This window comes from Aphelocoma coerulescens, chromosome 24, assembly GCF_041296385.1.
Source record: "Aphelocoma coerulescens isolate FSJ_1873_10779 chromosome 24, UR_Acoe_1.0, whole genome shotgun sequence".
Classification (NCBI taxonomy): Eukaryota; Metazoa; Chordata; class Aves; order Passeriformes; family Corvidae; genus Aphelocoma; species Aphelocoma coerulescens.
In genome coordinates this window covers 3,103,819-3,116,238 of record NC_091037.1, presented here as the reverse complement: position 1 = coordinate 3,116,238, position 12,420 = coordinate 3,103,819, and the positions used below count along the sequence as shown (strand labels likewise).

Here is a 12,420-nt window from a genome sequence, read left to right as displayed (position 1 = left end):
TTTTTTTTTTTTCCATGAGGGTTGGGGTTTTTAACCTGTTTGGGACTTCTCTAGGAGCAGCTTTGTGAATAATCCCAAATAAGAACAGGCTCTTCTATTTTTCTTATTTTTTGGTGGTAACATTTCAGATTTGCTCTGCACACCTACAAGAAAACTTCATGAGGTTTGAAAATAGTGATTATTTGTAATAATCCTATCAAACATAACTTTATGTTTATGCTGTGAGATGTAAATGAAAAGATCCATCCCGCTCCAAAACCCGGGGAATCGTAATTAAAGAGGAGAATGGTCAGTGGTGAACATAATTCAATGTGCATATTTTTCCTCTGAACAAAACAGCATTCCAGCTCTCCCCCTGATGAGAGGAATGTATTGTCAATTAATTAGACTCCCATCATATGTCCTCGGATGCCCTTCTATCATATGCCTTCCATATGTCCCTATGTCATATGCCTTCCATATGCCCTCTGTGTAATTAAGCTCCTATCATATGGCTTCCATCATATGCCATTTAAGTAGATTTCCAGGAGAATGTGGCAGTGTTACAGTTATGGACCTTTAGCAACGAGGAAAGGAACAACTCAGGAGCTGTAAATGAGGAGAGGAGGAAGCAAAAAGGAAGGTGGCTCACCCCGAGCGGTGCCTTTAATTGCTGGTTTTGTTTCCCTCAGCTTGAGCAGTGAAGGCACAAAAGTGTCCTGTTTTCCTTGGTTTCCATTCCCAGATTTTACTCAGTTCAGCCTGTGGATAGCCAGGGAGATAGCAACTGTTTTTCAGGGAATGTTTTCCACTGGAATGTGAAATGAAAAAGGAACAACCCAGGAAAGTGTTCGTCCTGCAGTAGTGAAATGCAGAGTTTGTCCTTGCTTTGGGTCCCTTAACGTGAAGTGAAGGACCAGAAGCAGCCTGGTGAGGGGATCCATGGAGAGGAGATGGCACACTGCACTTCCATCCCCCTTCTCCCACATGGACCACGGGTGTGGAGGGCATTGGGCTTTTCTTGGCATGGGGAGGGCTCGGGAGATAATGCACAAGCAAATGTGGTGAGGTGGATTCCAAATTTACTGTGACTTGCAAGGCATAAAGACCAAAAATAGGCATTGATGCTTACACGTGTAATGAAGAAAACTGCAAAAATCCAAGGAATTATGAGGTCTTGGATTGGTTCCCAATGAAAGGACAGCTCATTTGCCACATGTGCTGTTGTGTGTTCCTTCTTCCCAACAAATTCTGAGACTCTTTTCTAATCCCAATCAGACCTGATAGAAGAGCAGTGACTTCCGAGGGTGTTCTGCTCCAGCTTTGCAGGAATTGCAGAAATCCCAGCCACGTATCCAGCAGTCAGGAAGGAGGCTGAAAGGACAAAGAGAAGGTAAAATAATTATTTGTGCTGAGATCTCCCAGTTAAAAAATTCACAGCAGTTTGTAGCGTTTCCCAGTTTACCCAGACTCAGTGACAACAGCTCAGACTCCCTCTGGCTGGGAACCAGTCCCTAAAAACTTTGTATTCCAGCTGCTAGAGAATGGTAAAACCCAGTATTTTGATGTGCTCTGCCTAGATTAAGTCAGTATTGACCAAAAAATCATTCTATGTTTGCTGTGTAGGCGTTCTGCACCGTTTGTAATACAGGTGCGTTCCTGAGAGACAGGTGACAGCTCTTGGCTCTGGCTTAATCCTCAATTTCCAACTCAATCCTCATTTAAATCACACACACAAAATACAACCAGCCCATCTGAAAGCTTTAGGTCATTAGGGAAATGATTTGGGAAATATTTCGTGGTCTTGCACCATCATTAGTTTGCCACAGTTGTAAAGTGCACATTAAGGGAAGCTTTTAAGCCTCTTGTAGAGCACCACTGAAATTATCTGCCCAGAATTGCTACTCGAGTGCTGTATTCTGAAATACTTTATTCTCCTGGCTTGCTGGGCAGCAAGGAAATCCTCACAGCAATGCTCATGGCAGATTTTCTTTTGCTTCCCTGTTCTCACATGCTCGTGGAAGATGAAACTTTCACCATCAGAGGGATTTTTTCCTCCTTTTTTTTTTTTTTTTAACCAGCGAGTTCCATCTATTTCCACACCCAGCTGAAACTCTGCTGCCACCCTCCTCAATCAGATGCATTAAGTACAGTGAAATTTGTACATAAAAGTTGTGTAAGAACTGGGATGAGATGGAGTGGAATGCCAGAATGACTCATTGTTTAATGAATAAGGCCCTAAGTGTTCTATTGAGGCCATTTCTAAATCTGTGGAAAATGTATAGAATTCGTGTCATAACTGGAATTCCAAGCACAGCAACCTTGGGAGCTAAATTGTGATGATGATGATGATGATGGGGTTCTGCATGAATTAATCTGGATTCTAACTTGCTCCTGCCTGAAAGCTGCTCAGACAGTTAAAAATAAGACAATTTCATTGCCCAGACTCAGAGCCCAGAGCTCAGCAGTGCTGCTCCTCGCGCCTCTGGGAACGCCAGCAGAGGGAAGTTCTCCCTCTGTGCGTGTGTTGGAGTTTAAAAGTATAAAATTTTAATCTATAAGGGACACAGATGTCCTTTCAGTGAGATGAGGACATCGATTGCAGCACTCAGTGCAATTGGAAAGCAAAAGGATGAGCTGGTGTGGACCAGCTCAATATTTGGAAATGAACAGTCTGAGGCCAGAGCAGAGATGGCCACGCTCATCTCTCTTTTTTTAACCACTTCTTCCTTCTCATTCCCACTTTTTCCTCTTCCCAGCTTGGGGATTTAGATGTAAAACCCAGTTCAGCATTTCCAGTGTGAGTTTTTGGGATAAATTCTGTGTCCACTCAGGCTTCAGTCAGGGACAAACTCCTAATTGTGGTGTTGGACTAGCAGGGTTTAGGCAATAAAAGCGAACTGGAACAGAAAAGAAATCTCGTGGCTGGAAATTTCCCATAGCAGAGGAAGATCCAAAATATTTGGGAATACACCTCCCACTTTCTTTATCTTTGCTCTTTAAATAAGACAAAACTCCTGGCTGCCCTGACTCTGCTGGTGCTGCAGGCAGTCCCACTTGCATATATTTAGATTTATACATTCAAAATACAAAATGTATTCTCCCCGAGCAAATAATCTGAGCACGCTATAGGGTGGAATTATCCTCTTTGTGCAATGTCATGGCCCTGTTTCCTGGTGAAATAAGTTCAAGAATCAGGTTTCTGGGGCAGACATGGAAAGAAATTGAAATTCTTCCTTCTGTCTTATAAGCAGTGGCTCCTCCTTCCCATCACCTCCACTCCAGACCCTTTTTAAGGATCATGGAATTCTTGATGGGCAGCCAGACTTTGCTGCTTGTTTTTCTTAGATCCAGTAGATTCTCAACTCAAGCCATGAATTTTAGTTTTTATTAACATTTTAGGCCTCGTTGCTCTTACAAAGTGGGAGTGGATAAACCCCTGCTTGACACTAAAGTGAAATTTTTGGGTCCAAAGACGCTAAGATGGCACAGGAGCTGTTCCACCAAATCTGAAAGGACAAAAAGTGGCTAAAAAGGTGCCAGCAAGCAGGTCCCAAGCAGAGAGAAATCTGAAATGGATGCACTGAACCATTCCCATCAGAAAGGAAAAGAACAGATGGATGTTCTGAGGAAAAGACAGGATGAGGAGGGAGACTGGGAATCTCTCAGTCTCACAAAGTGAGGGCAAGGAGACATGTAGTGAAATTAAAGAGTGACAAATTGAAAATGTTTTATAAAGCAATTCGTTTTCCACCAGTATTTAATTAAAAAAAGGAACGAAATTGCTTTAGAAGTTAGTGGGAACTTTGCAAGTCTAAAACAGATTAGATACTTATGTTTTTAATAACCATACACACAATTATGGGCGTTCATTGTAAAAACTTTGGAACTGAGCTTAGGCTCTGTAAGGTTTGGGATGAAGTGCAGCAACTCAAGAGCTGGGAAAATCCAGTGGGAAGGGCAGATCTGGGCTGTCCAAAGCTGCTGATACTTGTCACTGGTGGGGGAGGAATGTTGAGGAAGCCTGGAGTGTGGCCCAGTCCATGTATGGCTCCACTGGCAAATAAAAGTGAGGGGTTGATGGATGTTTGCCTTTCTCTTGGGCTCACGGGCTGAACAGCTGCAGTGCTGCAGTATTAATGGTAATTATTCAAATGTGTGGGCCACTGAGTAATTCCTACCCACTGGAAATGAGAGCAGAGGAAGGGGAGTGACTTATCCAAGGCCAGGCAGAGCATCACTGGAGGGCTGGGTACGACATCCAGGTCAGTCAGGCCACAGATCTGCACCTGAACGTGGGCTGTGGCCTTTTCCCTCCTCAAGAAATGAATTTCTTGGAAGCCTGGCATCACCAGGAGTAATAAAAGTTTCAGAAGCAGTGAGGGTCACACCTGGCTCTGCTTTGCCACCCCCTTGTCAGTGTGAGGTCACTCCCAGGCAATCCTGGCTGGACATTTGTGGTTGCAGCAGCTCAGGTTGGTGTGAGATTTGGGGTCACCACAGTCCCTGGCGAGAGCAGGCAGCCCCTTTGTGTTCCTCAGCTTAAGTGAGATTTAAGGAATTGCTACAAGCAGCAGGTCAAACCCATTCCCGGATTAATGGCACTGATGTGGCTTTAGTGAGAAGTTTGTTTTGCTTGTGTTTGAAGTGGCCTCTCATCTCCTCTGACAACAAACAGCAGTCGTGGCACCCGAGAGTGGCTCGCAGGAGTGGTGTTTGCAGTCTGGCAGATGCCTCAGCTCCCCTTGGCTTTGCATTTCCTGCGAGGGAGCCTGTGGGATGTGGAGGATGGGATTTTAAAAAAAGAACGAGGAAGAGAAGGGAAAACAGGAAGGAAGTTGGAAGGGAAGAAGGGAAGGCTCCGCTGCTCCCTGCTGCAGATCTACAGCTAATTTTAGAGAGAGCCCTTCCCTTCTGAAGTGGGAAAAGAACTTATTTTCTAATAGCCCTGAGATTGTTCAGCCAAGTGCATGCCTTCATTTGCATGTGAGAATAATTATTGAATGAGGAGTTAAGCAGGGTAGGTGTTAATGGAAAAAATACAATCAGTGTCCAGTACATTCCACGTTAGCAAAGATGTAGTGAGGCTGCTGAATCAGAGCTGCTTGGAGGCTCTGGATTGAAGTCACTGGTCAGCAATATTGTGTTTATTTTTATGTTAATAATATATGACACAATAATTTCATAGTATAAGAAAATAGAGCTGTTAATGTATAATATTATAAATACAATATTTATAATATTATAAATACAATATCTATAATATTATAGCAATTCTTGTATTTAGTTTATTACTCAGCTCTCAGTGACAGGGAACTCTCAGTCCATGCTCAAATCAAGGGTTAAATGTTTAATCCATAAATTAGTGCTGGGAATCAAGGAAGTCTGCTTGACATCTGAAATCACAGGGATGTTTTATTCTCTGTAAGAAAAAAACCTCTCCAAATTATTTAAAGCCTCTTTCTCTGGGCCAGGGTTTGCTCTTGCTCAGGAGTGACTTTGTTCACTCAGGATTTTCCTCTTTAAAAGGAGTTGGCTCCTGGGTTAAGTTGCAAAGGAGATGCTTCCAGTTGCCATTCCCATGGATCCTGCTCTGAATTTTGGTTATGGAATCGATGTCCTTTGGTCACCTCCCTGTCCCTAGGTCAGCTCACAGACAAGCTGTGGCAGTGGCACTCAGCAAGTCTTCAGCAGCATTGCCTTGAGCCCCAGCAGTGATGAGTTCTGCTGTAAATTCACTTTTTGTTTGCTTCTTCCATCCCACAGGTCTGAAACCTCAATGGGTTCAGATCCCAGGATGGTTTGGATTGCAAGGGACCTTAAAAATCATTTAATTCCACCCCCTGCCGTGCACAGGGACACCTTCCATTATCCCAGGCTGCTCCGAGCCCCATCCAACCTGGCCTTGAACACTTCCAGGGATCCAGGGGCAGCCACAGCTTCTCTGGGAAATCCATTCCAGGGCCTCCCCACCCTCACAGAGAACAATTCCTTCCCAAAATCCCATCTAACCCTCCCTTCTGTCAGTCTGAAGTCATTTCTGGAATAACAGCGAGCACAAGACCAATCTCTCCTTTGCCTGGGTAGCTGAGGGAGGTTTAAAAGCCCCAAACAGGACAGAATTCCCTTGGGAAGCTCCAGGATTGTAAAGCAGCTCCCTCCCTGCCTCCTGCCACATTGCATCACATCTGAACGGGGCTCTTGCATTATATATTAGCAGAGATTTGTCCTCAGATACCCTCCTCTGGAGAAGACCATTTTTAAATCTTTAATAGGGCATTAGAGCAATTTGCCTGTGATTTAGCTCTAAGTGGGCAAGGAGAGTGGTGACAAACGAAGCCGGGAGGCCCTGAAATTCTTTGAATATTCCATGTTTTCCTGGAACTGTGAGGAAGAGGCTGCCAGAGAGGTCTTGGCAGGTTTTCTAGGTGGCTGGCCAAGTCTGAAGCAAACGTGGATGGTGAACAGGCTAATGCAGCTCTGGTTCCAAGCTCAGACGTATAGAACATACGTTTTTATTTAAGAAATCCCACCACATGGAGGAGCAAATGTAGTGCTAATATATCTTCCTGAAGGAAAATGGCAAGGGGAAAAACAGAGTCATCTTGCCACGATAAAATAAAGGTTCTTTTGCCCTTACTTTTTAGGGACTTGGGCTGTCAGCTGAAGGAAATGAAATCCAGTGGCTTTCCCACGAGGGCCCCTTATTAATCAGGAATGGCTTCTAGAGCAGTAGTTTGTGTCTGAGGGAAGAGGCAGAAGTTGTTCAAAGAATGGATTTCCGTTGCCAGATTGGCTTTTTGTTGTTGCCATGCGAGTAATTAAAACTGGCAATTAAGCAGGAAAGTGATCAAATAATCACTTGGGAGCTGCTGCTGCAGTTGGCTCCGCGTGGACAAGCAGCTCCAGCAAGAAGCAGAGACCACCCGTGTGGGTCAAACAGTGAGAATTAGGGGCTGTGACTGAATTATCCCAGGGAAAGGTGGGTTTGGGAGGGGTTCCTCTGGGAATTGGATTTTCCTGTGGGGAAAAACGAGTTTGGATTTCCTGGAGACACCAGGTGAATTAAGGCTGTCGCTTTAATCTTGTCCCTGGTTCGCGTGCAGCTCAAGGGGCTTGTCTTGGTTTATTATTGATGGGGCAAAGGCTGTGCACAGCCTCTCTACCTTTTGGAGCTAAACCATTTCTTTTTCTTTATTCAGCCCTTGGTGCAGGCCCAGAAGTTCTGCTGTGGACTCCCTGTGGGGTCTGGGATAAGTCACTTATTTTTCTTTGGTTCTACTCCCTGCCTATAAAATAAAGGTCCTTGTTCCTCCTCAGGAGAGTTGCAAAGGCAGAGGAACTGATCCTGTATGAGCTGTTCAGAGACACTCATGCTGGAATTGCGAGGATCACACTGGGAAGAAATGTTTCTGGTGGACTGTCTCTATGCTGACACCTTTTTCAGCTTTGCAGGGTTGGTGCTGATAAGATTTATCACCCAAAACTACTTCTACACAATCGAGTCGAGAACATTGTTACAGCACATTAAAAATCCTAAGTAATGTGATTTATTATCATAGTAAATAAGCTGAAATTCGGGTTTTTCTGCCTGTTTTCTTCACGTTGCATCTCCTGCAAGTGTTAATGCTGTCTTCTTGCATTCTAGCCAGGAGGAGCTGTGGGTTTAGGGTGGAGCAGAGCCTGCAGTGAGGCGATGCAGGGGTGCAGAGGGGCACCGGGAGCTGCGCCTGCCTCCTGCTGCTATTTCTGGCACACAGAGACCGAGCAGTGTCTGCTGGGCCCAACGTAAGTCCTGACACTCATTCTGTCTGTCACATCCCTCTCCAGACGTGGCTCCCTGGTTTTTAATCCACTCCCAGCACCCGTGGAGTGGCTGGACACGAGCTGGGGTGTGAAGCTCTCTGTGTGTGACAGAATTTCCCACCTGGAGAGCCCAGAGCTTTGATTTCTTTGACACCTAGATATCTCAGCACCCTGGAGTCTCCCCTGTGAGGAGAGATCCCTTAAACTTAAACTTTTGGTGGCCCTGAACCCACGTGAAATCTGAGGGGTTTGGGTGCTTTATGTGAGATGGAATTGGCAAATCATGCCAGAGTGATGTAATAATTCTTTGTGTGACTTCATCCACATAACTTTGAGTTTCACCTTGAGTTTTAGTTGGGTTGAATCCATTTTCTTTTAGGAGAACTCGGGATCAGGGCAGCTTGGTAACTGCCCACAGACAAAACACAAATTCTGGGTGCAGTGTTCCCACCTCTCTGATTTTGGATGAATCAGTCTTTGTAACTTTTCTCTCCGAATTCCTCCGTGACATTGACTGACCTTTTGTTGAATTCTTCCCTTTTCCCTAATCCTGGGTTTCAGTAAGTGCAGAGTCCCAGGGCCTTTCCCACTGCCTCATTGTCCTTTTTTTCCTTGTCTCACCTTGGGATCCAACCACTTTAGGGCTTTCTCACCTTTATTATTTCAACTGTTCCCCGTTTTCCAGGAATGGGTGGAGCTGGAGCTCAAGGAGAACCTGTTGGCAGAACTGAGGGGTGGGGGGAAAATCCAACCACCACTTTTCAGTGCTTGGGGGAGGCAATACCTCTTGGTTTGGAGGGGAAAGCTGCTGGTTGAAAAGGATTTGGTGGTGATGAAATGGGACTGACACAATTTTGAACCACACTCTGCCTTCTCTGTTGAGTACCAGGGCATCAGATGAGGGTGACAAAAGCAATCTGGACACAGCAGCTTCTTCCAAGGACTCACAACCCTCCAGGGACACGGTAAGTGTTGTCCTGATGGTTCTGCATTTTTACAGAATATTGATTTTATCAGTGATTTGGTGTGGAACTGGTCTGCAGAACAGTGAGGATCAAATCAGAAGCTTTTTGTTGTCAAGAGCAGTGTCCTGGAAATGTCCAGGTCATGACACCTTTGTCCAGTTTTGCTTTCCATGGCTGTGCCCCACACTCTGAATTTTACCTTTCCTCACATCATTTGAATCCTTAATTTCTTTCAGTGAATGCTTTTTACTCCCCTGAAGACATTTTATTAATTTGGAAACTACTCTCATATATGCTGTCCTTACAGCTGAGCTGTAACTGTTATTTCAAAGATATTTCCTAAATGATCTCTGTACACTTTGCCCAGAGTGAAGTTATCGACTTGTCTCAAAAAGGCCTCAAGGTTTTATAGTTAATGCTGAAATCCCTAAAGCTTCCTCCCTGGCTGAACATCCCTTCTGCTGTGTGTCTTCCCCTTTGAATTGCTAATTCCAATTGATCTGAGGAAAAAAAAAATTGCAATAGTTTGTATTTACTCGACTTTCTGCTGTAACTGTGCACCTAGCAAGGTCTCTCCTTCCTTTGATCCTGTCTCCATGATTAAATTCATTCCTCCTCTCTGTTTTCCAGCTTCTCTCTGCAAACTTTCTTTCACTCCATTTCTGCAAGAATTTCCTGCAAACCATGTCCCTGAGAGGATTAGTGGACGGGATACCAATTTTATTTATATTTATTTATAAATGGACTGCAGAGACTTGGCCCCTTTCTAAATATGAGAACAATTTTCAGGCCTCTTTCAGTTGTGGTTATTTCACTCCAAAAAAAAAAAACCACCCAAACCCAACAAACCACAGAACAATAGAGAAATATGAGAAGTTGTGGAAACCCCTCAAACTTTCTCTGTTTAAATTTTGAATTCCTGGTGGTCACAGGGCCAGGTGATGCTGCCAGTTGTGGGTTTTTCGTGCAGTGCCTGGCCCAGAGCAGCAAGTTGAGTTAAATGCAAAGCTGTGATCAAATCAAATAGAATGATACCTCTATTTTTTTTTTTTTTTTATTCTTGCCAGCCTGAAGGCCTTTAACATTTTGGAATTTGAGTCTTTGCAAAACAGGGCTGCTGGACTCCAGTAAATGAAGTGTCCGGATGCTGGTGGTGATTCATAAAAGCAATGAAAAGAGGAAAGTGCTTTTCCTCTGAGTGTAATGTCTTGGTTGGAGGATGTCCTTAAGTGAGTGTGAAGTGCTCAGGCAGTGGTCAGGGGATGGGGGCTGTTGTGTTCCAGATCATGGATCTGCTTCCAGCAAACACTTCTTCTTCACGTGGCGCTGCTGATTAAAACCAAATTCTTTCTCACAGAGTCCCAGAGCAGCTGGGGTGGGAAGGGAGCTCTGGAGATCCCCCAGTCCAACCCCCGTGCCCAGGCAGGCTCACCTGGAGCAGGTGACACAGGGACACGTCCAGGTGGGCTTGGGATGGCTCCAGACAGGGAGAATCCACACCCTCCTGGGGCAGCTGTCCCAGGGCTCTTTCACCTCCATGGGAAGTTCTTCCTCAGCTTGAGGTGGAACTTGTTGAGTTTTTCTTTCTGGCCATCGCTCCTCGTCCTGTCACCAACACCAGTCTGGCACCATCCTCTGACACCTGCCTTGGGGATATTTGTATGGATTTAACAGCTGAATCTTACTTAGTTTCTATTTCAGTATAGTTCCCATTGCTTCCTCATAGTTGAGGCCAGTCCTCCTGAGGATGCAGTGTTTTCCGTGGGAGAAATGTGGCTGTGGCAGCATAAATATTGATGGTGATGGATAATTGAAACTCATCAAATGTGACTTCCCCCCCCCCCCCAACTCCCTGGCATTTCTGACCTTCCCCAAACACAAACCACCTCCTTTGTAGAGCTTTAAAGCAATTTCCAGGAGCAAGACAGAGCTTGGTTAGAACACGATGGAGGTGGTTGTTGTACCCGAGGATCCATCAGCACGGCCACACTGCCTCAGCAAGAAGCAGACCCTGAGGCACTCCCTACAAACTTCCTACACGGCTTTTCCAGCCTTCCCAACCCACCTGTTGGCTGTTAGGGATGGTGATCAGGCACTTCCAGTCTCGCTGCCTTCTCCAAGGGGATTCCTCTCGCTTCTCTCGGAGCCTGCACAAATTGGAGTTGTGCCTTGCATTGGCTTTGCTCTCCCATCCTGCCCTTGGTTATCCCATGCTCAGGAAGCAAAAGAGTTTACTGATTTATCATGGATCATTAGGTGGAAGTAACTGTTCTTAAAAACATCGGTATGGATACAATAATTAGGGATGTGCTTTTGTTAATACCGCCAGCCTCTACCCTCTTGTACAGTACCCTTGGGTACTAAATAATTACCCACTTTGTGTGGTTATCTAGCTCACTAATTACCCACAAAAATTGGGGTCAGGTGTTAACTGCTTGAAATAAGTATCCTCCAAAGGCTTGGCTAAAGTGTGTAAAGAAATTATGTGTTTGCTACAAAACTTTGGGAAAAAAAAAATCAAACATTTTTTATTGGGAAGGAAGATAAGGAGACAAGGGACATGAAACGTTCTGTGTGATGGTGAAATCTTGCAGTGGTGGTGAGGGACTCCAAAGGGAGTGAAAGGATGCTTGGCAGATACAGTCACTAATCCAGTCTCCTTTTCCCAAAGATTAGATCCTTCAGTACACAGGGTTTGGTTCTTCCCCTATCTAGGCTGATGCCAATCAGGATTATGCCGGTATAAATAAGAAAATTTGTATCCGTGGATTCCCAGACTGACTTTGCTGCATAATCCCACCTCTTCCATCACCCAGGGACTTCTGCATTGCACCCAATAATTTAATTATGGATTGTATATTTATTTCCATGCGTTTATTTTAGCTGTCTCCAGCTCTGTGTGCATGCAGAATTTCATTCCGGGGCTGCTGCTCATAAAATGCAGTTTGCTTGGAGCAATAATTTGATTCCTGTGCTCAGGGAGTTACCCCAGTGAGTCAAAGATTTCTAGATAGCCCCACCCTCCCTAACTTCCCGAACGCTCACACTGCAGCCACTTTCTCTTTGCCAGACCCACACAAGATGTCTAACTAGCCAAAATCCCGAGGGGCAATCCCAATCTCCTGCTTCCCCTGTTTCAGCCACAGAAAACTGGGAAATGAAGCCCTAAACGGCAGCCCTAAAGCCCTTGAAATACCCGGCACGTGCGAGAGAGGGATGTTTAACAGCCCGTTTTCCCAACCTGGTTTCTTGCATAGGTGCTCCCCGCCTTCAGTACAATGGAAACAGATTTCAGGGGGAGCTGAGAAGGTGTTTCTGGAAATCCTTGTGTCTTTGGATGCCCGGATACCTTTAATTCCTGAGTGTCTGTGCAGTGCTCAGCGTAACAAAGAAACCGCCTGCATTTATTGCTGTATTTTGCGTGAGGTGCTTCCTCTCCTCCATAGCCAGAACCACCTCCTGTTCCTACAAACACCTTTTGAAGCCTGAGCGGATTCAGGTATCAGGCATCACCAATTCCCAATGTTTGGGCAAACGGGGGGGGTCTGGGGAAGGCACCAGGACGAGGCGCGAGCTCGGTTTTGGGGCTACCTGTGCCCCCGCATTGTGCGGAGCATCTCTGGGAAAGGCAGGGCTCAGCCTCCTAAAGCACAATGCAGATTTAGTCGTC

General features: G+C 45.3%; 1 protein-coding gene and 1 long non-coding RNA gene across 3 annotated transcripts in view; one reads left to right on the top strand and one right to left on the bottom strand.

The window, feature by feature from the left end:
• LOC138098406 (uncharacterized) overlaps positions 1-12,420 on the top strand; it is a 167,649-nt gene that overhangs the window by 145,054 nt on the left and 10,175 nt on the right. Inside the window, exons 13-14 of one of the 2 annotated variants that reach the window (XM_068994959.1) lie at positions 1,258-1,372; positions 8,675-8,750. The gene's annotated coding sequence lies outside the window, so the exon portion shown is untranslated. Of the gene's footprint in view, positions 1-1,257; positions 1,373-8,668; positions 8,751-12,420 lie in introns of both variants that reach the window. The other variant, XM_068994958.1, reaches the window with a different exon arrangement.
• LOC138098408 (uncharacterized) lies at positions 9,994-12,029 on the bottom strand. Its single transcript, XR_011146618.1, has 3 exons — positions 10,816-12,029; positions 10,183-10,396; positions 9,994-10,076 (listed from the first exon to the last, which is right to left on the bottom strand). It is a non-coding gene; the product is annotated as an uncharacterized lncRNA (long non-coding RNA).